The sequence below is a fragment of the Dendrobates tinctorius genome, unplaced genomic scaffold (assembly GCF_039654945.1).
Source record: "Dendrobates tinctorius isolate UK_male_01 unplaced genomic scaffold, ASM3965494v1 ptg000011l, whole genome shotgun sequence".
Taxonomy (NCBI): domain Eukaryota; kingdom Metazoa; phylum Chordata; class Amphibia; order Anura; family Dendrobatidae; genus Dendrobates; species Dendrobates tinctorius.
In genome coordinates, this window is record NW_027361679.1 from 75,276,571 (window position 1) to 75,288,746 (window position 12,176).

Sequence of the window (12,176 nt, forward strand, 5' to 3'; positions counted from 1 at the left end):
ATTGTGTGTTACAGAAATCAGTCCACATTTCGGCATCTAAACCTTTCGTGCTAATTGTGTGGTCCAGCCACACTATCTCAGTAAATAAATACATAATGTTAATTTACTGACAAGTGACTGACTGGTGTGGGACTAGGGTTGTGAAACAGCTGGTTAAAAGAGTACATCCAACATGAGTGGGGGAAAAGCGAGGTCATGATGAAAGGAATAGTCTTGGTGTTCGAGGTGTCCGTGGAGTAGCTGGTAATGTTACTGAAAGCTCTATTGAACAAACACCGACTCGTCCTATCCAAAGACAACTGACAACTTCTGAAACTGGACGGAGTACTTGACTCCCTTTCTTTGTCAGCCACACAGTGGGACTCTTCAGAAACACCAACTTCAGAACTGAAAACATCATCTTTTTGCATATCACCCTAAACCAAATGGTGAGGGGGGCTATAATAGCACAGGACACTCTTAAGCAATAATACAACACAAGAAAAAGTAAAAGAGAGCTCACAAGTCTCAGATAAAATTAATATCATAATTTATTCAAAAGGTACGTATAAATCACATAACGATAGTAAATAATGTAAGGACAAAATTGAATGGATGACATCACAGGTGTAACACACAGGAACCACCATAAGTATAAGTTGGTGGGAGAGCAAAAATTGGCCACGAAGCTAACAAAAGTGCCAGTGCAATAGATAAATAAAACAAAACAGTCCCTCTGTAAAAAGTGCTGGAAAAAGAACACAATACTGCTCTAGGTCCAATGCTCAATGATATGAATATGTAAAAAAGCAGTAGTCGTACACAGGAAATATATATGTAGCAGTGAAGAAAAAGAGCAATACTGTGTCCTATCCAGCTCAAACAGTAAGTAGAAAAATAAGGTGGATATCACTTTAAGAAAGCAATGTTGCTAGAAATGCCAACAAAATTCCCTTTCCCTTTGTCACCATTGTAGTAACCTATGTGCCCAGCCCCAATGCGCATTTCGCGTGGGCTTCCTTAGGGGGCTGTGTGACAAAACGCGCATTGGGTGAGGGTAGAGCTGGTCACGCAGCGGTATGGAGGAATGATGGATACTGTACTTTGTAGGCATGTTGGAAGAGATGGTTCTTCAGTTTCCATGATAGGCGAAAGTCTGATATGTTGGAGTAGAGAGTTCCAGAGTAGGGGGGATGCACGGGGGGGAAATCTTGTATGAGATTGTGGAAAGAGGAGATAAGAGAGGAATAGAAAAGGAGATCTTGTGAGGATCGAAGGTTGTGTGCAGATAAGTACCTGGAGACTAAAGGGGGTTTTACACTAAGCGATATCGCTAGCAATATCGCTAAAACGTCACTGGTTTTGTGATGTTCTAGCGATATTGCTAGCGATATCGCTATTTGTGATACTTACCTCTGACCGGTTCCCCCGCTGTCCATCGCTGATCGCGCGAGAATGTCCGGCTCCATTTCTCGTCGGGCGCTTCCTGCTGGGACTTCCTGCTGTGACGATGAGCGACTTGTGGAGGCGGGCGGGAGGACGTCAGGATCGCTGTGCGTGAAGGGTGAGTATCGTGCGCTGCGTCGCTGCTGCATCGCTGTGAGATCTGCCTGTGTGGCAGCTCACTAGCGATCATTTAGTGATGCACCAGCGATCCTGACCGGGTCGGATCGCTGGTCGGATCGCTGGTGCATCGCTAAATGTAAAAGGGCCTTAAGTCACAGATGTATGGATGAGACAGGTTATGGATGGTTTTATATGAGATGGTTAGGGTTTTGAACTAGAGTCTCTGGGTAATGGGGAGCCAGTGAAGGGATTGCTAGAAAGTAGGGGATAGGGAAAAGCAGTGGGATAGGTGGATTATTCAGGCAGCAAAGTTTAGGATAGACTGGAGGGGTGCGAAACTGTTAGAAGTGAGGCCACAAAGCAGGAGGTTGCAGTAGTCAATGCGGGAGATGAGTGCTTGGACTAGGATTTTTGTAGATTCTCGACTGAGGAATGTACAGATCCGGGAAATATTTTTGAGTTGTACTCAGCAAGAAGTGGAAAGTGCATGGATATGTGTTTTGAAGGAGAGAACAGAATCGAGGGTTACTCCAAAGCAGAGAGCTTGCGGTACGCTCTCATCTACGACTAGTAGATGAGGGACAGAAAGAGCGGCAAGCTGTCCAAAGGAATCTTGTTCCTGCAAGACAACGCCTCCGCTCACACTCCACAAGCAACCAAGGTAAAACTAGCTGAGTTGGGATTCCAGTTGGTTGACCACCCACCTATATTCACCAGATCAAACTCCCTCTGACTAGCGTCTGTTTCCAAACCTGAAGAAACACCTCAAGCATACCAAATTTCACACCATTTCTGATGCCATGGTTGTTACGGATGCCTGGTGTGAGGCACAACCAAAATCCTTCTTTTTTTCAAGGTTACAGAACTTGGAATACCGATGTAAGAAGTGTGTTGACATCAGTGATTAGTATGTGGGATAAATGTAAAGTTTCATCTTGCTATCTCGTTTCTTTCTGAGTAAAGCCAAAGACTTATCAGCAGCCCCTCGTATGCCCCTTTTCACATGTAAAGTGCCATGGAATAAATTAGACTATAACAATAAATAATAATAATACCGCTGTGCGGCTGCCAAAAATAGGGAAACGAGTAGACCGTCCAGTACTCAAAATGCTGTGCAATTATACTATTTCTACTCTGGGGAAATTGATGTCCCTTTAGTGGTATGTAGCAATAATGTTTGGAAATGTTTGGACTCCGTTGGGTCTCCTTCATGTATGTTGCCTGAATTTGACACCTGTCACTCTTCTAACTGTTACTAATCAATGTTTAAGCTAGAAATGCTGGTCCAAGCCCTGTACAAGGCCTTATACTATGCATCCATGCTGTGCAATTATACTATTTGTACTCTGGGTCAATTGATGCCACTTTCCTTGGCCCTAATTTGAGCTTTTTTGGCAGCTTTTTGGCAACCCTGAAAGTGTTGTCTATGCGTTTGGTTATGCCTACCGTTGAATTCAATGGGGTTCGGATACGTTCGATGAACTGTTAGGTGAACTGTTCGACGAATATTGAGACATTCGCTAATCTGAACCGAACCTTGAGAGGTTCGCTCATCTCTACTCTCAATATGATTTTCCAGGGCAGTACATATAATTAAGCAGATATCAAACAAGTTTTTTTTTTTATTTAAAGGGAAGGTGCCATTCAAAAAATTTTTTTTCAGCAATTGAAAAAATGTAAAGAATTAATGTTTACATTTTCTTAAAAAATATTATCACTTGTTTTTAATTTTGAAAAATATGAAAAATTATTTTAAAATGTTTGGCATTTTCACTTGTTAACACTAGGGGGAGCAGCTACTGAAATTTGGCACAAAAAACTAGTGCACAACTAGCTCACATTACTGCCCTGCAGTAACTATGGGCTGAGTCTGCTGACATGGGTGTGATGTCACTCCTCTCCTCCCCTTCTGGGTGTTTGCTAAGGGAAAAGAGAGGATGACATTTAGGAACACAGTGAGCAGCCATTTTGATGGGGCCTGCAAAGTTACTGACTGTCTTTTCATGTAAAGTCTGGATCAGAACAGGTCACCAATCAGCAGAAATGTTTCCTGGATTTCTGTGGAGCAGACAAGAAGACGGTCAATCCATGTGTATATAACACAGCGCTCTATGCACAATCCCTGAAACCAAACAGGGCGCCCCCCATAGACCAGCACACTGCTCTCCTGAAATACTCTGTGCTGCTGTCACCCTGCTCCCTCCACCATATATGAGGCCCCTGTCGCCTCGCTTTCACACATCGCCAGGACAAGATCTGAGGAGAGGAATGGGGTCTTCGGTCACCGAGGATGGCAGGAAGCAAGGATTCTGGGAGCAGGGTGACAGCAGCACAGAGTATTTCAGGAGAGTTGTGTGCTGTTCTATGGGGGGCACAGAGGGAGATATATGGGGGAGGAGCAGGGTGACAGCACCACAGAAATCCAGGAAACATTTCTGCTGATTGATGTCCTGTTCTGATCCAGAGTTTGCATGCAAAGACCACATTCCCCTCCTCAAATCCTGTCCTGGCGATGTGTGAAAGCGAGGCGTCAGGCGCAGTCCAGGGTGACGCTGGGAAGCAGGATGGGGGGAAATGTAGCCATACAGTAACGATAAAAATGAGACCCCTCTCTTCAGCTGCCTCACCAGCCCTCCCCTGACTGCACCTAACTATTACCCCTGACCCGTGTGCAGGTGCTCAGCCAGAACCACCCTAGAACGGGTCCCCTTTTAGCAGATAATACTGCCATAGGGTTCTCACATAATACCGCCATATACTTCACACATAATGCCGCCATATAGATCATACACAATACCACCATGTAGATCACACATAAAACCAGCAGGGTGACAGCAGCACAGAGCATTTCAGGAGAGCAGTATCACACAGGATATGATTAGATACACGGCTCAGGAGTCCGTATCACACATGATAGGATTAGATACACGGATCAGCAGACTGTATCACAGAGGATAGGATTAGATACACGGCTCAGCAGTCAGTATCACACAGGAAAGTATTAGATACATGGCTCAGCAGACTGTATCACACAGGAGAGGATTAGATACACGGCTCCGCAGTCAGTATCAAACATGATAGGATTAGATACACGGATCAGCAGACTGTATCACAGAGGATAGGATTAGATACACGGCTTAACAGACTGTATCACACAGGAGAGGATTAGATACACAGCTCAGCTGACAGTATCACACAGGATTGGATTAGATACACGGCTCAGCAGACAGTATATCGCAGGAGAGGATTAGATACATGGCTCGGAAGACTATCACACAGGATAGGATTAGATACACGGCTCAGCAGTCAGTATCACACAGGATAGGATTAGATACACGGCTCAGCAGACATTATCACACAGGAGAGGATTAGATACACGGCTCAGCAGACTATCACACAGGAGAGGATTAGATACACGGCTTAGCAGTCAGTATCACACAGGAGAGGATTAGATACACAGCTCAGCAGACAGAATGACACAGGATTGGATTAGATACACGGCTCAGCAGACAGTATCACACAGGAGAGGATTAGATACATGGCTCAGAAGTCAGTATCACACAGGAGAGGATTAGATACACGTTCCGCAGTCAGTATCACACAGGATAGGATTAGATACATGGCTCAGCAGACAGTATCACACAGGAGAGGATTAGATACACGGATCAGCAGACTGTATCAAACAGGATAGGATTAGATACATGGATCAGCAGACTGTATCACACAGGATAGGATTAGATACACGGCTCAGCAGTCAGTATCACACAGGAGAAGATTAGATACACAGCTCAGCAGACTGTATCACACAGGAGAGGATTAGATACACAGCTCAGCAGACAGTATCACACAGTATTGGATTAGATACACGGCTCAGCAGACAGTATCCCACAGGAGAGGATTAGATACATGGCTCGGCAGACTATCACACAGGATAGGATTAGATACACGGCTCAGCAGACAGTATCACACGGGAGAGGATTAGATACATGGCTCAGCAGTCAGTATCACACAGGAGAGGATTAGATACATGGCTCCGCAGTAAGTATCACACAGGATAGGATTAGATACACGGCTCAGCAGACAGTATCACACAGGAGAGGATTAGATACACGGCTCAGCAGTCAGTATCACACAGGAGAGGAATAGATACACAGCTCCGCAGTCAGTATCACACAGGATAGGATTAGATACACGGCTCAGCAGACAGTATTACACAGGAGAGGATTAGATATACGGCTCTGCAGTCAGTATCACACAGGACAGGATTAGATACACGGATCAGCAGACTATATCAAACAGGATAGGATTAGATACACGGATCAGCAGACAGTATCACACAGGAGAGGATTAGATACACAGCTCAGCAAACTGTATCACACAGGAGAGGATTAGATACACAGCTCAGCAGACAGTATCACAGAGGATAGGATTAGATACACGGCTCAGCAGTCAGTATCACACAGGAGAGGATTAGATACATGGCTCAGCAGACTGTATCACACAGGAGAAGATTAGATACACAGCTCAGCAGACAGTATGACACAGGATTGGATTAGATACATGGCTCAGCAGTCAGTAGCACACAGGAGAGGATTAGCTACAGGGCTCAGCAGTCAATATCACGCAGGATAGGATTAGAGGTCCAGCAAATGACCAAGTGTTTTGAAAGAGCAGGGAGCAGCTCCTCCTATGTTTTGCAAGACCATAGGGGCAGCAGCTGGTCGGGTGTTTTGGAAAGAGCAGCTTGGTCTCCAGGAGCTCGTCCTGTATCCTCTCCTGCAGCTGGTATGTGCAGAGTGAACAATGCATCCAAGCCCTGTAATGCTGGAAAAGTACAGCATCCAGGGCTTGCAACAGAGTGTAAATGGAGCTAAAAGGAAAGCACTGGGCTCTAATAAAATGGCGCCTGGCCACACTTACAGCTGCGAATTGAGCTGCCCACAGAGGCGTGCCCAGATCACAGCTGATGCTGCTGCAATGATACAGATAGGATCGGGAGCCGACTCTTGTCTCTTATGCCCAGGGACTGCCATAAATGAGCATGGAAAGTGTCATTCAGCAGCCAGAAAGGTAAGATGGCAGCCCCCAGTGGCTGCATTAATACAGTAAAAAAAGAAAACCATACACACCACTGAGTCAAGCTTAGGGGACAATATTTTTTATACTATTTTCTTTTTTACATTAAATTATGAAAAAACACGGCACCTTCCCTTTAACCCCTTCCCAACCAATGACGCCACATAGGTGTCATGAAAACCTGTGCCATTATGACCAGTGACGCCTATGTGGCATCATGAGTTTAAAGCCCCCCTGCGGGTCGGGTGACCGGGGTCACTCAAAGGTCACCCGACCCGCAGATACAGGGGGCTTTGTACTTTACCACGGGGGGGTGGCTTTGCCCCCACGTGGCTATGATCGCTCTGATTGGCTGTTAAAAGTGAAACAGCCAATCAGAGCGATAGTAATATTTCATCAATGAAATTTGATGAAATTTTACTATCCAGCCATGGCCGATGCTGCAATAGCATCGAACATGGCTGGAGATCGTGATCTGACCCCTCCCACCCGGCTGGCAGCGGCGATGTGCCGCCGCCAACTTCTGACGGCAGCAATCGGCAGCCGCCGCAATAATCTGCTCCCCCTCCGCTTCCCTCTGCCTTCCGATTGCCCCCTATAGCCCCCCTGCTACCTCATGAGTCTCAGTACCTCCCGGTGTCCCGCTGCCTTCTCTCCATGGGCGCCGCCATCTTACTAAATGGCGGGCGCATGCGCAGTGTGCCCGCGAATCTGCCGGTCGGCAGATTCATTCATTCTTTTTACAGGTACACTTTGATCACTGTGATAAACTATCACAGTGATCAAAATACAAAAAAGGTAAATAAAGCCCCCCTTTATCACCCCCTTAGCTAGGGACACATAATAAAATAAAGAAAATATATTTATTTATATTTTTCCTTTAGGGTTAGGGTTAGAATTAGGGTTAGGGTTAGAATTAGGGTTAAGTTTGCAATCAGGGTTAGGGTTGCAATCAGGGATAGGGTTAGGGTTGCAATTAGGGTTGGGTTAGGGTTGCAATTAGGGTTAGGGTTGGGGTTGCAATTAGGGTTAGGGCTGCAATTAGGGTTAGGGTTGGGGTTGCAATTAGGGTTAGGGTTAAGATTAGGGTTAGGATTAGGGTTAGGGTTGGAATTAGGGTTAAGATTAGGGTTAGGGGTGTGTTGGGGTTGGAATTAGGGTTAGGCTTGTGGTTAGGGTTATGTGTTATGAATGGGTCACCGAGGAGAAAAAAAAGCAACACACGCTAAGTCTCAGAAAACCAGAGAGGTTGGTAACTATGCAGATTGCAGATCCCTGATCTTAACACACAACTAGCAGCAGTCGTGGAGCATGCCTACGATGGTCCTGGATGCCTCGTCACAACCGGAGAGCTAAATAAGCCTAAAGTAAGAAAAGAGGAAAACTAACTCCCCCAGAGCAGACCCCAAAGGAAAGACAGCCCCCCACATGTATTGACGGTGAAGCAAGATGAAAACACAAACAAAGGCAGAAAAATAGGCTGAGCAAACGATGGGGCAAAACTAACTAGAAAGGACAGGAAAGAAAAGATACTGTCTGCAATCTGCCAAAACACCCTACCCAAAATAATGTCCAACACTTCTGATAACAAAATTAACCCTGAAGTCACTAGACTTCTCCCACTATATCAGCACTCTGAAATATTCTGAGACAGAGCAAAAAAGAGGCCAATCTAATAAAGGACAAAAGGCAAATTGGCAAATACAGATAAATAAGAGTGGAAATTCAGAACAGCCCAGCCGGGCTGGCTGACCACACAAAAACTGAGTTGACCAGCAAGAGCAAGTGTGAACATTAGCAAAAACAAACTTAACTTGAGAAGACTGGAGCAGAGCTGAAGTCCAAGACCTGAGAAGCAGACTGAATCACCAGCAACAGGATAGGGTGTCGGCTGTCTTATATCCAGTCTGATACTCCAGAGATCCAATCATTATCCTCCTCGTCAGGTGGCAGACCATTACCAATTAAACCAACCTCACTACCTCCTGTCACCACCAGAGGGAGAACGGAAGGAGAACTCCCAGCTGGTGGAGCAGAAAATGAGCTCATAACAGTACCCCCCTTGAGGAGGGGTCACCGAACCCTGATCCACGCCACCAGGCCGATCAGGATGGGCCTGGTGAAAAGCACAAACCAATTTATTGGCATGAATATCCGAGGCAGAGACCCAAGAATTATCCTCCTGGCCATAACCCTTCCTTTTGACTAAATACTGGAGTCTCCGTCTGACCAAACGAGAATCCAATATTTTCTCTACCTCATATTCCACATTGCCTTTAATCAAAACAGGGTCAGGAGGTGCCGCCACAGGAACTACTGGCTCAACAAACCTCTTCAACAGTGACTTGTGAAATACGTTATGGATTTTGAACGTAACTGGAAGAGCCAATCGAAAAGAAACAGGATTAAGAATCTCCAAAATCTTATAAGGTCCAATAGATCTTGGCTTAAATTTTGGAGATGCAACCTTCATAGGAATATTCTTAGACGACAACCAAACCATATCACCCAATTTAAACCAGGGACCAATGGTCCTATGCCGGTTGGAAAAACGCTGGGCCTTTTCCTGAGAGAGTGACAACTTATCCACCACTTGGTCCCATATCTGCTGCATTCTCACAACCACAGTGTCCACACCTGGGCAGGACGAAGATTCCATTTGTCCTGAAGAGAATCGAGGATGAAACCCAAAATTACAGAAAAAGGGTGACATCAAAGTGGCAGAACTAGCTCTATTGTTCAGCGCAAATTCGGCCAAGGGCAAAAATGAGACCCAATCATCTTGATCAGCAGATATAAAACATCTTAAATAAGACTCCAGGGTCTGGTTTGTTCTCTCATTCTGCCCATTGGTCTGGGGATGAAACGTGGAGGAGAAGGATAACTGAATTCCCAGATTGGAACAAAAGGCTTTCCAAAATCTGGAAACAAACTGGACCCCTCTATCGGACACAATGTTCTCAGGAATCCCGTGTAACCGAACCACCTGTTGTAAAAACAAGGGTACCAACTCAGCGGAAGATGGCAACTTTGGGAGTGGTACAAGATGGACCATCTTCGAAAATCTATCACAAATCACCCAGATAACAAAATTAACCCTGAAGTCACTAGACTTCTCCCACTATATCAGCACTCTGAAATATTCTGAGACAGAGCAAAAAAGAGGCCAATCTAATAAAGGACAAAAGGCAAATTGGCAAATACAGATAAATAAGAGTGGAAATTCAGCACAGCCCAGCCGGGCTGGTTGACCACACAAAAACTGAGTTGACCAACAAGAGCAAGTGTGAACATTAGCAAAAACAAACTTAACTTGAGAAGACAGAGCTGAAGTCCAAGACCTAAGAAGAAGACTGAATCACCAGCAACAGGATAGGGCATTGGCTGTCTTATATCCAGTCTGATACTCCAGAGATCCAATCATTATCCTCCTCATCAGGTGACAGACCATTACCAACTAAACCAACCTCACTACCTCCTGTCACCACCAGAGGGAGAACGGAAGGAGAACTCCCAGCTGGTGAAACAGAAAATGAGCTCATAACAGTTATGGTTGGGATTAGGGCTGGGGTGTGTTGGGGTTAGGGCTGGGATTAGGGTTTGGGGTGTGTTGGGGTTAGGGTTGAGTTAGAATTGAGAGGGTTTCCACTATTTAGGCACACCCGGGGGTCTCCAAATGCGACATGGCGCCACCATTGATTCCAGCCAATTTTGCGTCCAAAAAGTGCTCCATCCCTTCAGAGCCCCGACATGTATCCAAACAGCAGTTTACCCCAACATATGGGGTACCAGCGTACTCAGGAAAAATTGCACAACAACTTTGGGGGTCTAATTTCTCCTGATACCCTTGGGAAAATAAAAAATTGGGGGCTAGAAAATGATATTTGTGGAAAAAAAATGAGTTTTTATTTTCATGGCTCTGCGTTATAAACTTCTGTGAAGCACTTGGTGGTTCAAAGAGCTCACCACACATCTAGATAAGTTCCTTTGGGGGTCTAGTTTCCAAAATGGTGTCTCTTGTGGGGGGTCTCCACTGTTTAGGCACATCAGGTGCTCTGCAAACGCAACATGGCGTCCGATCTTAACTCCAGCCAATTCTGTGTTGAAAAAGTCAAACTGCGCTCTTTCCCTTCTGAGCCCTACTGTGTACCGAAACAGTGGTTCTCCCCCACATATGGGGTACCAGCGTACTCAGGACAAACTGGACAACAACTTTTGGGGTCCAATTTCTAGTGTTACATTTGTGAAAATAAAATATTGCAGGCTAAAAAATAATTTTTGAGGAAAAAAATGATTTTTTATTTTCACAGCTCTGCGTTATAAACTTCTGTGAAGCACTTTTGGAGTTCAAAGAGCTCACCACATATTTAAATAAGTTCCTTAGGGGGTCTAGTTTTCAAAATGGTGTCATTTGTGGGGGGTTTCCACTGTTTAGGCACATCAGAGGCTCTGCAAATGTAACATGTCGCCCGCAGACCATTCCATCAAAGTCTGCATTCCAAAACATCACTACTTCCCTTCCGAGCCCCAATGTGTGCCCAAACAGTGGTTCACCCCCACATATGGGGCACCAGCATACTCAGGACAAACTGGACAACAACTTTTGTGGTCCAATTTCCCCTGTTACATTGGTGAAAATAAAATATTGCGGGCTAAAAAATCATTTTTTGAGGAAAAAAATGATTTTTTATTTTCACAGCTCTGCGTTATAAACTTCTGTGAAGCACTTTTGGAGTTCAAAGAGCCAGGGCCGCACCTATCATGAGGTGAGTTGAGCTATTTGCCTCAGGCGGTAGTGCTTCCTGAAGACAGGGGGCAGCAGAGCAGCCCCCCTGTCAGATAACGTGGTGCCGATTCTCCCTCCTGTAACCCCTGCTGTGTCACATGTCTGACTCCGGCAAGGAAGTTTTTCTGTGGGCGGAGTTTGTGCTCTGTCCCGTTGTCTCTATTAAGTCTGCTCTGTGCCTGTATTTTATGTGTGGTTCCATGGTGTAATGGTTAGCACTCTGGACTCTGAATCCAGCGATCTGAGTTCAAATCTCAGTGGAACCTGTAAGTTTCATCTTTAGCATTATAATTTCTACTATGTTCAACTTTTCTGTGCCTGTATTGTCTATGGAGTCTACTCTGCGTTCCCGCCTTTCATCTTCCCCTCATCAGGATCTGGGTGAGTGCAGACATGGAGCTTCTGTTACTGTATGGTGCAGTTCCGGCTCCAGTGATGTATATACCCCAGTGTCTGCCCCAGTGATGTGTATATACCACAGTGTCTGCCCCAGTGATGCGTATATACCCCAGTGTCTGTATATACCCCATTATCTGCCCTAGTGATGTGTATATACCCCAGTGTCTGCCCCATTGATGTGTATATACCTCAGTGTCTGCCCCAGTGATGTGTACATACCCCAGGGCCTGCCTCAGTGATGTGTATATACCTCAGTGTCTGCCCCAGTGATCTGTATATACCCCAGAGTCTGCCCCGGTGATGTGTATATACTCCAGTGTCTGCCCCAGTGATCTGTATTTACCCCAGTGTCTGCCCCAGTGATGTGTAT

General features: G+C 45.5%; 1 protein-coding gene and 1 non-coding gene across 4 annotated transcripts in view; one reads left to right on the plus strand and one right to left on the minus strand.

The window, feature by feature from the left end:
• Nucleotides 1-12,176, minus strand: part of NRG1 (neuregulin 1) — a 1,024,711-nt gene that overhangs the window by 254,496 nt on the left and 758,039 nt on the right. The window lies entirely within an intron of this gene.
• Nucleotides 11,602-11,673, plus strand: TRNAQ-CUG (transfer RNA glutamine (anticodon CUG)). Its single transcript has one exon. It is a non-coding gene; the product is annotated as a tRNA-Gln (tRNA).